This window comes from Podarcis bocagei (genome assembly GCF_964188305.1).
Source record: "Podarcis bocagei genome assembly, chromosome: 10".
Lineage (NCBI taxonomy): Eukaryota > Metazoa > Chordata > Lepidosauria > Squamata > Lacertidae > Podarcis > Podarcis bocagei.
In genome coordinates this window covers 5,183,564-5,201,630 of record NC_138135.1, presented here as the reverse complement: position 1 = coordinate 5,201,630, position 18,067 = coordinate 5,183,564, and the positions used below count along the sequence as shown (strand labels likewise).

The window sequence follows — 18,067 nt, the reverse complement described above, 5'->3', positions numbered from 1 at the left end:
GTTGCAGGAAAGGAAAGGAGCATCTGAAGCGAGGACAAAGAGGTAAAGGGGTCGCGGGGGGGGGGGGGAAGGACAGAAAAGGACCCAGAGACCCCCGCAAGGTCCCGAAAGCGCCATTCGTGGGTCCCGTCGGCATGGCCTAGATCCCTGCACCCGTGCTGCGCCTTGGCAGTGGCGGACTTGGGGCGCCCACCGAGGGGGTCCCAAGAGGGCTCCTTTGCCCCGTTTCCCCCACGCAGGGATCCCTGGGTCCCTGTGGGATCTGCACGGAGAAAGGCGGGTCATGAAAGGGTTAACGGGCTCGAGGGACGCCTGGATAGAGACCCCCCTGTGGCTTCCTTCTTGCAAGCTGCATCCTCTTCACGCCCACATAAACCCCTGCCCACATAAACCCCTGCCCTGCCCAGTCGCAGGGGTTCAAATCCGGAGAGGAAGAGGGGAGGGGAGAGGCCTTCTCAGAAGGAGCTCTTTGTTTCCACAATCCCCCCCCCCCCCGAAGCAGCCAGAAACCTTTTCCTCTCTCTCAGGCTTCCATCTTTAATGTCTTTTCCACTGCCTGCTTCATTGAGGATGAGGATAATGTACACCTGTCATCAGAAACAGGGGTGCAGAGTCCATGGAATGCCTCGCAGGATTGATACAGAAGTTGCACCTCAAAAGCATTTCTGTTCCTCTTATTTTTGGTAGGGAATGTCAGAGTGACTGACAAGCTGAGATTCTTCCCAGTCAAAGGACCCATTTTCATGATAGACAGTGCCTGTGGCTGGAGGCTCTACATACAAGGTGTGCCTATACAGGCCAAAAACTGCCAGTATTAGCACAGATGAGGTATGTGACCTCCCCAAATTTACAGACTGTATGTGAATGAGTAGTTGTGGGTGGGATTACAGTTTATGGCAGCCCTGTGATTTTCTCCACCCATGACATTTTGTGAGCTGATATTGCAGTACAAAATCCAAAATAACTACAAAAGAATAACAATATAATACGAATGATTGTAGTATTTCTACCTTGCCTAACTGGCTGGGTTTCCCCAGCCACTCTGGGCAGCTTACAGTACAAATAAAAGACAGTAAAACATCAGACATTAAAAACCTCCCGATACAGGGCTGCCTTCAGCTGTCTTCTAAATGTCAGATAGTTGCCCATTTCCTTTCCCTTCTCAATGGGGGTGGGGGGGTGAACCAGCAGAAGACCCTCGAAGGAGGACCTCAGTGTACAGACTGAGCGATGGGGGTGGAGACACTCCTTCAGGTCTATAGAGAGTGAGGCTGTAGGGCCTTAGGTCAATGATCTTGCTGCTCCACAATGATCTCCAGAGCAAGTCTGACATACAATTAGCAGAGTAGGAAATAAAGCTCAGAGACAGCAAAAAATTCCTTCAGCAAATAAATTTGTGACTGAAGGCATAACGGGAATCTATGCCTGAAAAATGCAACCACAACAATTTAAAGGTCAGCACCAGAAATGTACTGGGAGTCAGTGAAGACCCATTCAGACTGGTGTTATGTGGTCTCAGCGGCTGCTCCCATTCTGTTCTCTAGCTGCCACATTCTGGATTAGTTGCAGTTTAGGAGTCACCTTCAAAGATGGCCCCATGTAGCGCATGGTAGTAGTCCAAGCGGGAGATCAAAAGAATATGCACCACTCTGGGGAGACAGTCTCCAGGCATGGAGGGTCTCAGCCAGCGTACCAGATGGAGCTGGCAGACAACTGCCCTGGACGCAGAATTGACCTGCGCCTCCATGGACAGCTGTGAGTCCAAAATGACCCCCAGGTTGTGCACCTGGTCCTTTTGGGGCACAGTTACCTACATCAGGTCTAGGGCGTCTCCCACACCTGCCTGCCCCCTTTCCCCCTGGGACAGTATTTCTGTCTTGTCAAGATTCAACCTCTATCTGTTAGCCACCATCCATCCTTCAACTGCCTCCAGACACTCATACAGTACCTTCACTGGTTACAATTTAAAAGAGAGGCAGAGCTTGGTATCATCCACATACCGGGGAACACCCAACCCAAACCCCCTGATGATCTCTCCCAGCGTCTTCATATAGATATTAAAAAGTATGGGGGAGAGGATGGAGCCCTCAGGAACCCCGCAAGTGAGAGCCCAGAGGTCTGAACACTCATCCCCCAACACCACTTTCTGGACATGGCCCAGGAGGAAGGAGGAGAACCACTGCACAGTTGTGCCCCTAGCTCCCCTAGAGGGTCCAGTAGGACACCATGGCCAAAGGTCTCCAAAGCCGCTGAGAGATCCAGCAGAACCAGGAAAGAGCTTTTTCCCCCTTGGTCTCTAGCCCATCGGAGATCATCAAGCAGCGTAACCAGGGCAGTTTCCGTCCCATGATGAGGCCTGAATCCGAATTGGAAGGATAATGGTGGCAGAAGCTTTCCTGGTCCTGCCCCTCCAAAAGCTCCAGGCCCAAGACTTTCATTAGCTTTCAAGGGGCCATCAGAGATGCTGGAAGGAGGTGTGCAGGACACCATCCAACCGTCTTAGAGAGTCCATTCTGGATTTGTGTACATTTCCCCGCATAGCCTTCTCTTCTCCTGAAGATAACTCACAAGGCAGTGAAGGTTTAGGATCAGAGTTTTCCTTCTCGATTGGCTTCCTTCCCCGGTTGACAATCACATCAGCCCTTCACTTTCCTCTGCAGCATGGGCGGAATCTGCCTTTTTGACTGTGGGATTCACTGTTGTTCTCCTCCTCTCCATCCACCAGGGTCTGCCTTCACCTGCAGCAGAATTCCCCAACCCACCAAGAATTTGAGACTCAGAAGATATCCTCACCTAGTTTAGCTAGCCCGTTGAAGCCGTTGCTTGGATCGCTGCCTCTGTTGCATGCTGACAGCTTCTGGAAGCCACAGGTGAGAGCTGAGTGCAGGGTGGGGACCAATGGTGGAAAAATTACCCCACAAGGTGGACTACATGTCGCCCACCAAAGGTACTACCGCTCCCCTAACACCCCAAGCCATCCTATCATTATGATATTTAAGACAGATCAGGAATAAATTTATTTTTCAAGAAACAACATAACTTCAGGCTGTTAATGAATCAATACTACATATTCAAGGATGAAGTTTCCATTAAGTACAGTTATCTATTTGCCTTTAGTATTCAGATTTGTAAGTGTTAATTTAGGATAGTCCTGATTCAGGAGACAGGAAAAGATCAGGCTGCACCTCATTATTATAAGGAGCAATGGGGGTGGGTTTCTCCGTCTGGGATTCCCATGCGTCAGCTGCTTTCCTTCTGCTTCTCCTTCTCTTTCCATGCAATGCAAGGCATCTAGACAGAGGTCCATCTCCAAGAACAGGAGCTTCCCTGAGCACCCATTCAGCTGACCCGAAGCACCAAGACTTGTCACTAGTTCTCTGACTAACCCAGACCACAGTCCCTGGAAAAGGCATAGACCTAGGTCTCACATAATAGTCCATATGGACCTCCTGAGGCCAATGGGACTGTGCAGGTGATTCATTAAGAGACAGAGGTGGATGGAGGATTATGTTGCAGAGGATGGGAAATGTCCAAAGGAACGATGGACCAGAGAAAGAGAGGGCCTTTTCATGGAAAGAGAGCAGCTACCTTTCCTGGTGAGGAAACAATTGGTTTGAAAAGTCTGCATTCCAATATCATGCTGCTTTATCATGCTGCTGATTGAGGATTATGAAAGGTTGCTGATGCATTACTATCATTTGATGACATTGCATTTTCATTTCCTAAAAATTTGGAACAAGGGTAGGATGCGGGGAAATGTAGGATATGTTGAAATATGAGGTGGTGCTAATGGCATCTGATGTGCTCTCTTTTCCTTTGTTCTCTTCCTTGAAACCCAAACAGGATTTCCGTCCTCCCACTCTGAAGAAGGTGAAGGAGAAGACAGTCACAACTTCAGGGGATCGGGCACCTTCAGTTTAATTAGGAAGAGAAATTAAAATGTGTCAAATGTGGAATATGCTTCACTGAATGAGCATACATAGCTCACATCAACGACCTCCAACAGGAAAAACCATTTAAATGTATGGAGTGCAGAAAGAGCTTCAGTTTCAATGGAAGCCTTAGAACACATCAACGGACTCACACAGGAGAGAAACCATTTAAATGTATGGAGTGCGGAAAGAGCTTCAGTCAGAGTGGCCACCTTAAACGGCACAAACGGACTCACACGGGTGAAAAACCTTTTAAATGCATAGAGTGTGGAAAGAGCTTCAGTCAGAGTGGACACTTAAATATTCATCTACAAACTCACTCAGGGGAGAAACCATATAAATGTATGGAGTGCGGAAAGAGCTTTAGTGATAATGGATACCTTAAATTACACCAGCGGATTCACACAGGGGAGAAACCATATAAATGTATGGAGTGCGGAAAGAGCTTTATTAAAAATGGAAGGCTTAAAACACATCAACGGACTCACACAGGGGAAAAACCATATAAATGTGTGCAGTGTGGAAAGAGCTTTACTGATAATGGAAGGCTTAGAGCACATCAATGGACTCACACAGAGGAAAAACCATTTAAATGTATGGAGTGCGGAAAGAGCTTCAGTCAGAATGGCGTCCTTAGAAGACATCAACGGACTCACACGGGTGAAAAACCTTTTAAATGCATAGAGTGCGGAAAGAGCTTCAGTCAGAGTGAACACCTTAAATTACACCAGCGGACTCATACAGGTGAAAAACCATATGAATGCATGGAGTGTGGAAAGAGCTTTAATTCCAATTCATCCCTTAGAACACATCAACGGACTCACACAGGGGAGAAACGATATAAATGTATGGAGTGCGAGAAGAGCTTCAGTCAGAGTGGATACCTTAAATTACACCAGCGGACTCATACAGGTGAAAAACCATATGAATGCATGGAGTGTGGAAAGTGCTTCAGTGAGAATGGAAGCCTTAGAACACATCAACGGACTCACACAGGGGAGAAACCATTTAAATGTATGGAGTGCGGAAAGAGCTTCAGTCAGAGTGGACTCCTCAGTATTCATCTACGGACTCACACAGGTGAGAAACCATTTAAATGTATGGAGTGCGGTAAGAGCTTTCATCAAGATGGAAGCTTTAGAAATCATCAACGGACTCACACAGCGGAGAAACCATTTGAATGCCTGGAGTGTGGAAAGATCTTCAGTCAGAGTGGACACCTCAATATACATCAACGGACTCACACAGGGGAGAAACCATATAAATGTATGGAGTGCGAAAAGAGCTTCAGTCAGAATGGAAACCTTAAATTACACCAGCGGACTCATACAGATGAAAAACCATATGAATGCATGGAGTGTGGAAAGAGCTTTAGATCCAATTCATCCCTTAGAACACATCAACGGACTCACACAGGGGAGAAACGATATAAATGTATGGAGTGCGGAAAGAGCTTCAGTCAGAATGGAACCCTTAAATTACACCAGCGGACTCATACAGGTGAAAAACCATATGAATGCATGGAGTGTGGAAAGAGCTTTAATTTCAATGCATCCCTTAGAACACATCAACGGACTCACACAGGGGAGAAACCATTTAAATGTATGGAGTGCGGAAAGAGCTTCAGTCAGAGTGGACACCTCAGTATTCATCTATGGACTCACACAGGGGAGAAACCATTTAAATGTATGGAGTGTGGAAAGAGCTTTCTTCATAATGGAAGCCTTAGAAGACATCAACGGACTCACACAGGGGAGCAACCATTTGAATGCCTGGAGTGTGGGAAGAGCTTCAGTCAAAGTGGAAATCTTAGAAAACATCAGCAGACACACATGGGAGAAACCAATTAAATCTATGGCGTGTGGAAGGAGCTTCAGTCAGAGTGGAACCCTTTAATTTACGCCAACAAACGCACCCAAGAGACAAACCATATAAATTTCAGGAAAGGAAATAAAGGTTCAGTCCTAGGGGAGGTCCTACATTTTCCTGCTTGGCAGGGGGTTGGACTCGATGGCCCTTGTGGTCTATTCCAGCTCTGTGAGTCTATGATTCTATGATCAACAGACTCATGGACAGGAAGAACTTTAAGAGTTGAAACCCGACAAACCATCAACAAACTCAAAGCGGAGAAGCAGTTTAAATGGAAGGATTACAGAAAGTGCTTTAGTTATAATGGAGTGTTTAAGAAACATCAAGGGAGTCTCAGATGGGAGAACCCATTTAGATGTATGGAGTGCAGGACATGTTCCTCTCAGAGTCCCCTCTTCTTCACAGCAATGAACTCAGAGGAGATCCGGCTTCCGGCTTCAGGGCCCAGCTGAGTGTTGCCATTATCTCAAACTGGTTAACTCCTGTCTAATCTGCTCTGTGTCTGTGTCTCTCCCTGCTTCTGAGACCACTGGAAACGAGGGGGGCCGTTTCTCCCCCTCCATCTCTTCTTCTGAGGAAAGCTGATCTCCTTGAGAATGGATTCCCCAATATTCGGCTTCAGACCATTCCCTGACAAAACACATTGCCCTGTGTCGTTCCAGCCTCTTGCCTCCCTTGCTCCCTTCTGCTGGTACGTGTACTTGTGTGCTGTATTTCTTTAAATGAAGGTAATGTCTCACAATAGTGAGAATAATTTTAGATATAAAGTACCTTTTGACAGGGACGCGGGTGGCGCTGTGGGTTAAACCATAGGTCCGTGGTTTGAATCCCCATGACAGGGTGATCTCCGATTACTCGGTCCTTGCTCCTGCTAACCTAGCAGTTCGAAAGCATGTCAAAGTGCAAGTAGATAAATAGGTACCGCTCAGGTGGAAAGGTAAAGATAGTCCCCCAAGCCTTATTGCAAGAGGGAGAATGAGGAGCTGCAGGTACCCAACAGAACATTAAAAATACAGAGATTGAGGTCAACAGACAGCGAAGCAAAGTCTACTCCAAGGGAAGCCCTTCAGCTTCCAGCCTGTCCCCTCCCACAAGGGCTGAAGGAGACTTGCCATTTGGGGATGGCAGAGCTGAATGGAAGCGGGCAAGGAAGCCCCACTATCACTCCTGCCAGAGGAATAGGGTGACTCACCCCTATACTCAAAGCTGATTGACAGGAAGGAATTCCTCCCCACCCTTGTCACATGCAGCTGGGCTCACTTGCCAGAGCCACCTCGAAAGCCTGACTAGAATTCCCATTGATGTACTGTCTATGGAAAAGGAGGCGGATTCTCTGTTATGTTTCTGTGATTGTTATTAAGAAAAGATATACATTATAGTCCCAAAAGTGTAAAGCCTTGCCTCTAACGTGGTCATGTTGATACCACAAACGTACAGTGTAATGCTTTGAATGTGCTACTGAAACAGACTTTGTAAAACTTTGTACAAAATACATGGAACAAAGTGTAACTGTTGCTGTCATGACAGACCCAGTATAGACAACTCCACACTGCCGTCTACTGGGTCTACAGTATATAGAGGATATATTGTTTGTTAATATCCTTCCAAACTTGCGGCAGCAATTTCCTTTATGAAGCAGAGCGCATTCCCCTTTTTACATGCACAGCAGATAACTGGTTGCAGGCTCGTGTGAGCCTCTCACTATTATACAATTCAATCTGTCTCAGATTGACTTGTACAGATTGACTTGTACTGCTTCTGATGGATCACATTCCACACATCTTAGCACAACAGTGGGAACTGTGAACGCCCATACATGCACTGCTTGTTGCTTCCAATGCTGTTTCCTCTGTCCATTCCTGCAGCATCACAAAAGGGACAGCCATTAACAGAATGGGTGCAGCCCAGACCCCAGCACCAGGTACTTTGCAAACACATGAATAATGTCACTATCACCATCCACTTCACAAACGATCCTCACCTGTAACCTCACCCTGCGGCACCTCCTTCCTGACGTCCTCCATGACAGATCTACAAGGGTGGGAAACGGTGGGGTGGAAATTTATAAAAGTATCGTCTTTCTTTTGTTCAGAGTTCCCCCCTTCCTCCTGCGTGAGTGGCTTCAGACCCTGCTGCAGAAGGTCTATTAATAAAAGATCGGGGGGGGGGTGGCGCTGTGGTCTAAACCACAGTGCCTCATGGTCTTGCTGATCAGAAGGTTGGCAGTTTGAATTCCGCGACGGGGCGAGCTCCCGTTGCTCTGCTCCGGCTCCTGCCAACCTAGCAGTCTGAAAGCACACCAGTGCAAGTAGATAAATAGGTGGCGGGAAGGTAAACGGTGTTTCTGTGCGCTCTGGTTTCTGTCATGCACCAGAAGTGGTTTAGTCTTGCAGGCCACATGACCAGGAAGCTGTCTGGACAAACGCCAGTTCCCTCAGCCTGAAAGCGAGATGAGAACTGCAACCCCATAGTCATCTTTGACTGGAGTTAACCGTCCAGGGGTCCTTTACCTTTCTTACCTTAATAAAAGATCAGGCATAGCAGCCGCTTTGAGCCAGCGTTACTTTGGTTGGTCTCTGTTAGTTTCTCTGACTTTTGGGAGACCGACTGTTTCCTAGACGGGCTCCTCGTGCATCCCATAAGGAGAAGGAGCTGTTTTACGATCTTTTCCACCATCATCCCTGACCACTGGTCTTGCTAGCTAGGGGTGATGGCAGCTGTAGTCCGAAAACAGCTGGAGACCCAAATTTGGGAAACCCTGTTCACCTTGAAGGAGAAAGGAGGGCACACCTGCATCTGGAGGAATGCCAGGTAAGCCCTGCAGGATCAGGCCCAAGGGGCCCCTGTGCAAGGAACACAGCTTCCCCACAAGTGAAGAAGCTGTAGGAAAGGAGGAGAGGCAGGAGGAGGGGGTGGGGAGGAATAACTGAGAAGGAGCTTCTGGAGCCTGGGCAGCCCCCTCCCCGCCTGCTCCCGGAAGGTTTCCCAAACCCCTCCCCTTTTCATGTCAAGGATTGGGGGACACAGCATCCCGGGGTTGCTTTGCTCTGGGGGGGGGTCTTATTTTGTTTGCTGAGGGCAGGAGTCACAATCCTGTCACATTGTGTTGTGTCTGGCTTTTAGGTAAGGGGGTGAGGCTCAGGTGGGACAGAGTTGAGAAGGAAAATATCCCGGGGTGCTGATTTACTCCGCTGCCCAGTTCGTAAGGGTGCCACTCCCCGGGGGTCCCTCCGGTCAGCAAAAGAAGGAGTCTCCAGCCAAGTTAAAGAAGCAAACGGAGGTCAGTTGACCTGATCTTTATTTGTTGCAACAAGGTTCAAACACACCAAGAGTAGGAACCCCGAGAAGATGGTTGCATCTTCTCCCCATTTCCCACAATACATTTTTCCACAGCATCTTTGATGCATCACAAATTTGTCACAAAGTAGGAGTCTTTGGCATTCAGAAACATGGACCAATCACCCACCCCTTGTCAACAGCCCCAGTTTCCCACACCTTTCCCCCAAAGTACCAGAATAATCCATAATCCGATGGATTTCTGCCTGGGGCATGTGCTGCCCGATCGCCTCCTGCCTCCTAAGGGATTATGGAGTCAGGGGGAGCCCGAGATCCCCGAATTCCAGAGGAGTCATTAGTCGTGGGAACCAGGAAATCGATCAAACCGTTGAATTGGGGCGATTAACGGACGTTTCTACAGTTTTCTATATTGGATACTCGGAGGACAAGGTACGATTCATGGTATCCGCTTCTTGCTACAGTTGTATAGGCTGCTTTTCTAAGTCTCTTTGCTGTTGTGCATGGAAGGTGTCTGTGTCCACGGTCATTGTCCTGGCCTTAGTCAGAGCCTGTGGTGGGGACTTGGGGTTTTGGGGGAGTCGTATAACTGTCCCCCCTTCCTGGTTTGAAGAGCACCAATTCCTAAAGCACGGGCGCACGGCTCAAGGCGTGGGGTGGGCGAGGGAAGGATTTTGCAATGTAAACATTGTGGGGTGGGGGACCCCAATTTGTAATTGGATTGCCAGGATCAGCCCCTCCCCCGCTCTCCTGATCTACAGGAGGAAAACGGGAAGGGAATAACCTTCCTCCCCGCCCCCTCTCAATTCCTTCCCTCCCCTCCCGGCACATCCTCCTCTCACCCCGCCCCCACAACCCCAAATCCCCTCCCCAATATGTTGCTCCTCCTCCTCGCCATCCGACCTCTGTTCCGGGAATGGGGGGGGGGGTGAGTCCCTCTCCCAAACTGCCTGCTTCTCCCGGAAGTGGCTCTTCTGCGCCGGATTGCTGATTTGCGCCGTAGCTCTAGGGACGCGCGCTTTCGGAAAGGGGAGGAGGGGCAACAGGAGAGGACACCCCACCCCCGTGGATATTGCAGGAAAGGAAAGGAGAATCGGGAGCGAGGACAAAGAGGTAATGGGGTTGCGGGGGGAGGGGAGAAAAGGACCCAGAGACCCCCGCCAGTTCCCAAAGCATATTTCGTGGGCCCCTTAGGCGCCTTGGCAGCGGCGGACATGGGACCCCCACCCAGGGGGTCCCCACGAAGGCCTCCTTGCCCCGTTTCCCCCGCACAGGCATCCCTGGGGCCCTGTGGGATCTGCATGGAGAAAGGCGGGCCATGAATGGGTTAACGGGCGCGAGGGACGCCCCGTGTGGCTCGTGTTGGGGGGGTGCTCTGAATGGAGAGATGGGGCGCCCCAAGGCAGCCTCTGGGTGCAGGGGAGACTCAATGAAAGAGGGAGGGGGTCGAGGAAGTCGGGGGGAGCATCCGTGGGGCAGGGAAGGGCAGCAATGAGAGAAAGGAAGACCAGTCTGTAGGGAGAGGTCCGTGTTGGGTTGACATAAACCACAGACGAGTGGTGGTATCATAGATGGGAGGCATCCTCTCGAGCATGTCTCGGGGAGTCCCTTTTATTGAATATTACAGCATTGCCACATATGTGCTTGTTGCTGATTGGTTAACACAAGTACAAAGCAAAGGTTACAGATAGGTCCGCGTGGCGGACGCGGGGAATCTCCGGAGGGGCCGCCTTGCCTTTTCCCTCCCGCCCAGGAATCGGCTACCCCTTCAAGGCGACCAGAGAGGGATCCCTGGAAAGTGTGGGGTCCAGTCCCCCCACCCCTTCCTTCCAGCAAGCTCCATGCTCTTCCCACCACATAAACACCTGCCCTGTCCAGACACAGCGGTTCAAATCCCGAGAGGAAGAGGGGAGGGGAGAGCCCTTTTCAGAAGCCATTCTCTGTTTCCGCAATCCCACCAGGAAGCAGCCAGAAACCTTTTCCTCTCTCTCAGCATTCCATTTTTATTGTCTTTTCCAATGCCTACTTCATTGAGGATGAGGGAAATGTACATCTGTCATCAGAAACAGGGGTGCAGAGTCCATGGAATGCCTCGCAGGATTCATATAGAAGTTGCACCTCAAAAGCATTTCTGTTCCTCGTATTCTTTGAAGGTAGTGTCAGAGTGACTGACAAGATTCTTCCCAGTCAAAGGAGACATTTTCATGATCGACAGTGCCTGTGGCTGGAGGCTCTACATACAAGGTGTGCCTATACAGGCCAAAGACTGCCAGTATTAGCACAAGTGAGGTGTGCGACCTCCCCAAATTTACAGACTGTATGTGAATGACAAGTTATGGGTGGGATTACAGTTTACAGCAGCCCTGTGATTCTCTCCACCCATAACATTTCGTTAGCTGATATTGCAGTACAAATTCCAAAATAACTACAAAACAATAACAATATAATAAGAACGATTGTAGTATTTATATGCTGCCAATCTGGCTGGGTTTCCCAGCCATTCTGGGCAGCTTACAGTACATATAAAAGACAGTAAAACATCAGACATTAAAAACTTCCCGATACAGGGCTGCCTTCAGCTGTCTTCTAAATGTCAGATAGTTGCCCATTTCCTTGCCCTCTGCCTGCTTCCCTGTAACTTCGCTTCTCATGGGGGGGGGGTTCAACCAGCAGAAGACCCTTGAAGGAGGACCTCAGTGTACAGACTGAGCGATGGGGGTGGAGACAAATTAAAGGTCATCACCAACAATGTGAATTGTGCTCAGAAATGTACTGGGAGTCAGTGAAGATCCTTTCGGACTGGTGTTATGTTGTCTCAGCGGCTGCTCCCATTCTGTTGTCCAGCTGCCGCATTCTGGATTAGTTGCAGTTTACGAGTCACCTCCAAAGGTAGCCCCATGTAGCACATGGCAGTAGTCCATTTCCTTGCCCTCTGCCTGCTTCCCTGTAACTTCGCTTCTCATGGGGTGTGTTGAACCAGCAGAAGACCCTCGAAGGAGGACCTCAATGTACAGACTGAGCGATGGGGGTGGAGACGCTCCTTCAGGTCTATAGAGAGTGAGGCTGTAGGGCTTTAGGTCAATGATCTTGCTGCTCCACAATGATCTCCACAGCAAGTCCGACATACAATTAGCAGAGTAGGGAAAAAAGCTCAGAGACAGCAAAAAATCCTTCAGGAAATAAATTTGTGACTGAAGGCAAAACAGGAATCTATGCCTGAAAAATGCAACCGAGGCAATTTAAAGGTCAGCACCAACAATGTGAATCGTGCTCAGAAATGTACTGGAAATCAGTGAAGATCCGTTCGGACTGGTGTTATGTTGTCTCAGCGGCTGCTCCTATTCTGTTGTCCAGCTGCCGCATTCTGTTTTTTTTTTTAAAAAAAATATTTTTTATTGGTTTTACAAAATTTTTTATAGACAATACAAACAAATAAAGAAACAAACAAACATGTATAATTTTGTATCTTTTTCATAAACCTCACTTCTCCGACTCCCCCAAACCTCCCCTTTCTACATCCCAATTTCCAAAATTATTTCAGCAAATCCTAAACTTATTTTTATCAAATTTGTCCCTTATTTATTCTTTTCTTTTACTTAATCTTTTGCCGCTGTAATCTCCTTTTTTTCTAAAACCTCAACATTTTAGCATTCATCAATTTTATAATATTTCTTAAGATAAATTTTAAATTTTTTCCAATCTTCATCCGTCGTCTCTTTCCCCTGTTCACGAATTCTGCCGGTCATTTCAGCCAGTGCCATATAGTCTATCACCTTCATCTGCCATTCTTCCAGAGTGGGTAGATCTTGAGTCTTCCAATGCTTTGCGATGAGTATTCTTGCTGCTGTAGTAGCATACATAAAAAAAGTTCTGTCTTTCTTTAACACCAATTGGCCGACAATGCCCAAAAGAAAGGCCTCTGGTTTCTTAGGGAAAGTACATTTAAGTACCTTTTTCATTTCATTATATATCATTTCCCAGAAAACCTTTATCTTCGGGCACGTCCACCAAAGGTGATAGAAAGTACCTTCAGTTTTTTTACACTTCCAACACTTATTGTCAGGCAAATGATAGATTTTTGCTAGCTTGACTGGGGTCATGTACCACCTATAGATCATTTTCATAATATTTTCTTTTAAGGCATTACATGCCGTAAATTTTAAACCGGTGGTCCACAACTGTTCCCAGTCAGCAAACATAATATTATGACCAATATCCTGTGCCCACTTAATCATAGCTGATTTAACTGTTTCATCTTGTGTATTCCATTTCAGCAACAAGTTGTACATTCTTGACAAATTCTTAGCATTGTGTTCTAACAGTTCTGTTTCTAATTTTGATTTCTCCACCTGGAAGCCAATTTTCCTGTCTTGTTTATAAACCTCCATTATTTGATAATAATGGATCCAATCTCGTACTTTAGTTTTCAATTTCTCATCACTCTGTAGTTTCAATTTATCACCCTCTTGTTCCAAAATTTCCCAATACTTTGGCCATTTGGCCTCCATATTGAGTTTTTTCACAGCTTTAGCCTCCAAAGGCGACAACCATCTAAGAGTTTTGTTTTCCATCAAGTCTTTATATCTAGTCCAAACATTATATAGTGCTTTTCTAACAATGTGATTTTTAAAGGCCTTATGCACCTTAGCTTTGTCATACCATAAATATGCATGCCATCCAAATGCATTATTAAAACCTTCTAAATCCAAGATATCTGTATTCTCGAGGAGCATCCACTCTTTCATCCAGCAGAACGCTGCTGATTCATAATACAATTTTAAGTCCGGCAGGGCAAATCCCCCTCTTTCTTTTGCGTCCGTTAATATCTTAAATTTTATTCTGGGCTTTTTGCCCTGCCGGACAAATTTCGAAATGTTCTTCTGCCACCTCTTGAAACAGTCCATCTTGTCAAGAATTTGCAATGTTTGAAACAAAAATAACATTCTAGGCAATACATTCATCTTTATAGCTGCAATTCGGCCTAACATTGAAAGCTTCAAATTTGACCATATTTCTAGATCCTTTTTAACTTCTGACCAACATTTCTCATAATTATCTTTAAACAAATTCAAATTCTTAGATGTCATATGAACCCCTAGATATTTCACCTTCTTAACCACCGTCAAGCCTGTTTCATTCTGGAACTTCTCCCTTTCCATGACTGTTAATTTTCCCCCCAAAACCTTAGTCTTTTGTTTGTTCAATTTAAATCCGGCAACGACCAAATTCTTGAATTAACTCTAAAACCCTTTTTGTACTAGTGTCTGGCTCTTGTAAAGTAAGTACTAAATCATCTGCGAAGGCCCTTAACTTGTACTGTTTAGCTCCGACCTGTATCCCTTTAACCAGCTGGTCATCTCTAATCATATTTAGCAACACCTCCAGAACTGATATAAAAAGTAATGGGGAGATTGGGCACCCCTGTCGTGTCCTTTTTTCTATTTTAAATTCTTCAGTTATCACATTATTTACAATCAGCTTAGCCTTTTGTTCAGAATATATTGCACCCATACCATTCTCAAATCCTTGGCCTACCCCCATCCCGTGAATATTCTTCTTCATAAAACTCCAAGAGATATTGTCAAAGGCTTTCTCTGCGTCCACAAATATCAAAACTGCTTTAGTGTTTATGTTCACCTCTAATAATTCCAAAATGTCTATTATGTTCCTCACATTATCTGACAAATGTCTTTTTGGGAGAAAGCCTGCTTGGTCCTTATGAATCTCTTCCATCAGCACTCTTTTCAATCTTTTTGCCAAAATGTCTGCAAAAATTTTGTAATCCACATTAAGTAATGATATAGGGCGGTAGTTCTTAAGCTGAGTCTTTTCAGTCTCTGTTTTTGGTATGAGTGTAATATACGCTTCTTTCCACGATTCTGGTGCCCTTTTCCCCTCCAAAATCTCATTGCAGACTTCCTTTAACGGTTGTACCAACCACTCCTTCAAAGCTTTGTAATATCTGGAAGTCAACCCATCTGGTCCTGGAGATTTGCCCAGTTGCATGTTTTGGATGGCACCCTCTATCTCTTGTTCTGTTATTTTCTGGTTTAGATCCACTTTACTTTGGGTAAGAGATTTTTTGTAATCCATATTGCTTGAGAAACTCATCTATATCTTCTTCCTTCTGCGGCCCTTGTGAGTATAATTTTTTAAAATATCTCAGAAAGCAATTTCTAATCTCATTAGGTTTGTATATATTCTTTCCATCCACTTCTAGGCTTGTAATCGTATTCAATTTCTGTCTTTTCTTCAATTGCCAAGCTAGAAGTTTGCCACATTTATCTGCAGATTCAAATGTCTTTTGTCTCATTTGTTTAATCTTCCATTCAATCTCTTGATTCGTCAATTCCATATATTGTGTCTGATGTAGCTTAATCTCTCTCAGAATCTCCTGGGACTTTGGTTTAGATCTCAGTTTCTTCTCTCCTTCTTTTATCTTTTCCAGAATCTTGACCTTCTTTTCATTTTAGTTTCTCTTTTTTATTGAATTTTGTTGTATTAGGAATCCTCGCATCACAGCTTTACTTGCGTCCCAGATTACTCTTTTTTCCACATCTGTTTTAAGATTTATTTCAAAATAGTCCTTCAAAGTTTTTTTGGCCTTTTTGTGGATAATAATAATAATAATAATAATAATAATAATAATTTATTATTTGTACCCCACCCATCTGGCTGGGTTTCCCCAGCCACTCTGGGCAGCTTCCACAGAAACCAAAAAACACTAAAATATCATACATTAAAAGCTTCCCTGAATAGGGCTGCCTTAAGATGTCTTCTGAATGTCAGGTAATTGTCCATCACCTTGACATCCGATGGGAGGGCATTCCACAGGGCGGGTGCCACCACCAAAAAGGCCCTCTGCCTGGTTCCCTGTAGCTTTGCTTCTCGCAATGAGGGAACCGCCAGAAGGCCCTCGGCGCTGGACCTCAGTGTCCAGGCAGAACGATGGGGGTGGAGACGCTCCTTCAGGTATACTGGGCCGAAGCCGTTTAGGGCTTTAAAGGTCAACACCAGCACTTTGAATTGTGCTCGGAAACGTACTGGGAGCCAATGTAGGTCTTTCAAGACCGGTGTTATGTGGTCTCGGCGGCCGCCCCCAGTCACCAGTCTAGCTGCCGCATTCTGGATTAGCTGTAGTTTCCGAGTCACCTTCAAAGGTAGCCCCACGTAGAGCGCATTGCAGTAGTCCAAGCGGGAGTTAACTAGATCATGCACCACTCTGGCCAGACAGTCCGCGGGCAGGTAGGGTCTCAGTCTGCGTACCAGGTGGAGTTGGTAGACAGCTGCCCTGGATACAGAATTGACCTGCGCCTCCATGGACAGCTGTGAGTCCAAAATGACTCCCAGGCTACGCACCTGGTCCTTCAGGGGCACAGTTACCCTATTCAGGACCAGGGAGTCCTCCACACCAGCCCGCCCCCTGTCCCCCCAAAACAGTACTTCTGTCTTGTCAGGATTCAACTTCAATCCATTAGCCGCCATCCATCCTCCAACCACCTCCAGGCACTCACACAGGACCTTCACCGCCTTCACTGGTTCTGATTTGAAAGAGAGGTAGAGCTGGGTATCATCTGCATATTGATGGACCCCCAGTCCAAACCCCCTGATGATCTCTCCCAGCGGCTTCATATAGATGTTAAAAAGCATGGGGGAGAGGACGGAACCCTGAGGCACCCCACAAGTGAGGGTCTCCTCATCTCTAAATAGGGTGTCATTCATCCTCCATCTAAATGAACCAGCTGTTGTAAATTTCATCTCCATCTTTATGGCATTATGGTCGGAGCAAGTCTTTGGGCAGATTTCCACTTTCTTAATCTTTGGAGCCATCCCACTAGTAATCCAAATTTGGTCGATTCTAGTCCAGGTCATCATAGCTTCAGAAAAGAAAGTACCCTCTCTTGAGAGAGGGTTCTTTGTTCTCCAAATATCAATCAAGTCCATGTTTTCAGTCATTTCAAAAAAGGTCTTTGGTAATCTCCCATCTTTGGAAATTACCTGTCTTTGTGCTTTGTCCATATTTGTAGATCCTACTCCATTCATGTCTCCCATCATAATTAGATTATAATCCAAATAGTCCAATAATGTCTCATGCAACTTCTTAAAGAATTCTGACTTCCCTTCATTGGGTGCATAAATCCCTAATATCAAAAAAATTTCACCTTGGGCTTGAATTTCAATTGCCAAATATCTCCCTTGTTCATCTTTAAACATAAATTTCGGGGAAAGTTTTTCCTTTGCATAGATTACCACTCCTCTTTTCTTAACTTTATCTGATGAAATAAATTCTTGGCCTAATCTCTTGTTGATGAGTAGTTTCCTATGCAATCTTGTCACATGGGTTTCCTGTAGACAAATCAAGTCCAAATGTTCTTTTTTCAATAAGTGAAACACATTTCTTCTCTTTCGAGGGAGGTTCAGACCATTACAATTCCAGCTTAAAAGTTGCAGAGCCATCTTGAAACTATTTGCCTCCTGTTGCTCCGAGTAGCTGTTCTTCTTCTGTCGGTGATTTAAGTCCAAACGTCAAATTTAAGATGTCTGTTGCTTCTTTTGACTCTGATGTTAATTCCACTCCCACTGCTCCTTTCAGGAGATCTTCCCCGTAATCATTCAAAAATTGGTCTCTGTCTTGAACTGATCTTATCCTGATTTTCCCACCTTTAAATTTAAAGGATAGACCTTGAGGGAATTCCCACCTGAAAGGTATTTCATTCTTTCTCAGTAGACCGACCAACTCTTTATATTGTGTTCTTACGTCCAAAATCTGTTTTGGTATATCTTTAAAAATCTCCACAAAAGAATCTTCAATCTCGAGGGTTCTTTGGTAATGCAAATTCAGTATTTTATATCTTTCCTCTTTTGATCTTAAGGTTATCAGGCAATCCCTTGGCTTTTTCCTGCCTTGCGCTCTGCCCAATCTGAAGGCAGTCACTATCTTAATTTCTTCCTTCTCCAGCTCCTGTTGCCAA

General features: G+C 46.0%; 2 protein-coding genes across 3 annotated transcripts in view; both read left to right on the top strand.

Moving 5' to 3' along the window:
• Positions 1–18,067, top strand: part of LOC308596854 (uncharacterized protein) — a gene marked incomplete at its 3' end in the record, with an annotated part of 40,124 nt that continues 22,057 nt past the window's right edge. Inside the window, exons 1-2 of the mRNA XM_081212161.1 lie at positions 1–42; positions 2,726–2,870. The remainder of the gene's footprint in view (positions 43–2,725; positions 2,871–18,067) is intronic.
• Positions 10,010–18,067, top strand: part of LOC308595735 (uncharacterized protein) — a 40,603-nt gene continuing 32,545 nt past the window's right edge. For both annotated transcript variants that reach the window (XM_081210407.1, XM_081210408.1), the window contains exon 1: positions 10,010–10,208. The gene's annotated coding sequence lies outside the window, so the exon portion shown is untranslated. The remainder of the gene's footprint in view (positions 10,209–18,067) is intronic.